This window comes from Eleutherodactylus coqui, chromosome 2 (genome assembly GCF_035609145.1).
Source record: "Eleutherodactylus coqui strain aEleCoq1 chromosome 2, aEleCoq1.hap1, whole genome shotgun sequence".
NCBI lineage: Eukaryota > Metazoa > Chordata > Amphibia > Anura > Eleutherodactylidae > Eleutherodactylus > Eleutherodactylus coqui.
The window spans coordinates 53536352-53539471 of NC_089838.1; positions in this window are offsets into that span (position 1 = coordinate 53536352).

Consider the following 3120-nt stretch of genomic DNA (forward strand, 5'->3'; position numbering starts at 1 on the left):
TCTTCTTCTCTTCTTCTTCTGTTTTCTGGTTGGTCCTTGCAGTGGCTCTGGTATGAACCATCATCAGCTGCTCTCCTTCCTCTTGTATTGCAGCAGCCTTCGCGGCCTGGTCAGCCAGATGGTTTCCTTGAGCTTGTTCTGAGTCCAGTTTCCCGTGAGCCTTGACCTTTATGATGGCAACTAGCTCTGGGAGCGTGAGGGCTTGTAGTAGTTCTTCAATTGCTTCAGCATTCTTCACAGGGCTTCCGTTGGCCGTCTTAAAACCCCTCATCTTCCAGATCTGTCCAAAATCAGTAGCTACTCCAAAAGCGTACCGTGAATCCGTATAGATGTTTGCGGTTTTCCCTTCTGCCAGTTGACATGCCACCGCTAAGGCTTGTAGTTCCGCTTCTTGTGCTGACCTTGATGGTGGTAGCGCTCCGGATGCCAGGACAGTAGTCTGTGAAGTGACAGCCCATCCGGTATGGAAACGTCCCTGGTCATCAGCAAACCTGGAGCCATCGGTGTACATGACAAAATCTGGATTGGAGATGGGGGTTGTTGAAAAGTTCTGAGGTAGGGAGCCCTGCTGTTCCAGCATTTGTAGACAGTCATGGTCTGGCGGCTGACCAGGGAGTTCAGGGGGACCTTGGTCCTTCACTTCATCATCCCCCCTTGCGAGAGGAAAGAGAGTCGCTGGGTTGAGAGTGGTACAGGTAGCAAGGGTGACATTGGAAGGGAGTAAGAGTTCACATTGCAGGCGAGTGTGGCGTGCCTGTGAGATGAGAGACCTCTGTGAAATCTTCAAGATGGCGTTGATGTCATGAGGGGAGAACACGGTCACCGGGTGCCCAAGCACAATGTCCGAAGTCTTGTGAAGCATCAGCTGGGCTGCAATGACTGCTTTCATGCAGACCGGGGTTGCCTGAGCAACAGAGTCAAGTTGAGCAGAATAGTACCCAAGTGGTTTGAGACGTTCAGCTGCCTTTTGGGCAAGCACACCGGAGGCATGGCCAATGGTTTCAGAGATGAAAAGAGAGAACGGTTTGTTGTAGTCCGGTAGCCCAAGGGCAGGGGCAGAGAGGATAGCTTGCTTCAGGAGGGTCACCCCTTCAGTGACTGTTATCATCGTGGCAGAGTTGGAGGCAAAATTTGGAGTAGACAGACAGGCGTACAGTGGGGCCATGATGCGGGAAGCCTCAGGGATCCATTGGCGACAGTATGTGACCAGTCCTAAGAAAGCTTGAAGCTGCTTAACAGTCACCGGGGTTGGCATAGAAGAGATGGCAGTCTGGCGTTCAGGGGTAAGATGCTTGACCCCTGCAGAGATGCAGTGCCCCAGAAAAATGACTCTGGGTGCACACCACTGGAGCTTCTGGAGAGAGACTTTACAGTTGAGGTCTGAAAGCACATGAAGCAACCTGATGGACCAAAATTCACATTCCTTCAAGGAGGGACCACAAAGAAGCAAATCATCCACGTATTGCAGGAGGCAGATGTCTGGAGGGAGTGTGGAGATGAATGGCAGAAGACACGACTGCAGGGCCTGTGAAAATTGATTAGGAGAGTTCTGGGCACCTTGAGGCATCCTGGTCCAGGTGTATTGAGCACCCTCAAAGGTGAATGCAAAAAGATACTGGGAGTCCGGGTCCAATAGGATGCTGAAAAAGGCGTTGGTAAGATCCAGTACGGTGAAATAGGTGGAGGTAGCAGGCACTTGGGATAACAAAGTATTTGGGTTGGGAACTACCGGTGTTTCCAAAATGGTGACAGCGTTAACTGCGCGTAGATCTTGAACAAGTCTGTATGCGTCCGGTTGTCCCTTTGGGGTTTTCTTCTTGACCGGAAACAGGGGTGTATTCGCAGGTGATGTACAGCGGATAAGCACTCCAGCCTTCAAGAGACAAGAGGATCTGTTCCCGGAGAGAGTTAGGTTGTGTAGTCCTCAGAGGATATTGTGGTACTCGAGGTGGCAGTGCACCTGGCTTAAGTAAAACTTTCACTGGGGGAACCGGCAGAAGGCCAACATCATCCGGGCCTGTGGCCCACAAGGCAGGTGGAAAGCACGGTATTAAGTGAGATGGCAGTGATGTGGGGGATGATTCTTCAAAGTCCGAGTGCATCAACAAGGGAATGCAGGTAAGCAAGCAGGTCTCCTCTGGGGTTGGCTTCAGGTCTCCAAGTGACACACAAATGCCAGAATCTGAGTATGTGATGGTGGCATGTAACTTCTGTAGTAAATCAGCTCCCAAGAGGTTGAGAGGGCACGTCGGGGAGACAAGAAACTGAGACAGGATAGCCTGGGTGTGAGGTCCCACTTGAAGGGGAGCAGTAAGGGGAGCAGACCTAGGTTCTCCATCAACTCCAACGCAGGAGACAGTATTGGAAGAAATGGGCAGACTGGCATTTTGAACGTCCACAGCTCTCAAGACTGATCTTGCAGCCCCAGTGTCTACAAGGAAAGAAAAAGGCGTTCCCTTTTTCTAAAGAGGCCGTACAGAGGGGACCAGAGGGTTTCAAGGTAGGGAAGGCAAAGAGAGGGTCAGACGCAGGGGCTTCTGATTGTCAATGTGAAGGTGGGTAATTTTGACTTTGAGAGCTGCCATTAGGTGCCTGAGGATGCCCAAATCCTCCTTCAGGGCTCCCAAATTGCTGGGCAGTGTGAACTGCCGCACGCTGCCCTGATCTGCCGTTGTCCATCGGTGGGCGGTTTCGGCAAAACTTCTTGGTGTGACCAATCCTCCCACAGCCATAACACCGAGGACTTGAGCCGTGAAATCCTGGGAACCGCTGGCCTTGTTGAGGGGCAAATGGATAAGAAGCCAGTTGCGGGTACATTTGCTGCGGAAGCAGCTGGGGGTACATTTGTGGTGGAGTCAGCTGGGGGTACATTTGCTGTGGTTGCTGGAGATATTGTGGCTGAAAAGATTGTGTCTGAGGTGGGAACAATTGTTGTGGATACTGGGGAGAGACTGGTGTCTGTGGAGGAGGGGGCACTGTGTTCAGTGCTGACTCCTGGGCGGCGGGGGTCACAGGCATAACAGGGGTGGCTGGCTTTGTGGACGAGGCCCCTTCGCCTGCCTCTTCATCTGTGAGAGACAATTGGACGAGTTGAGTCACAGTCTTCTTGGGTGGGCACGC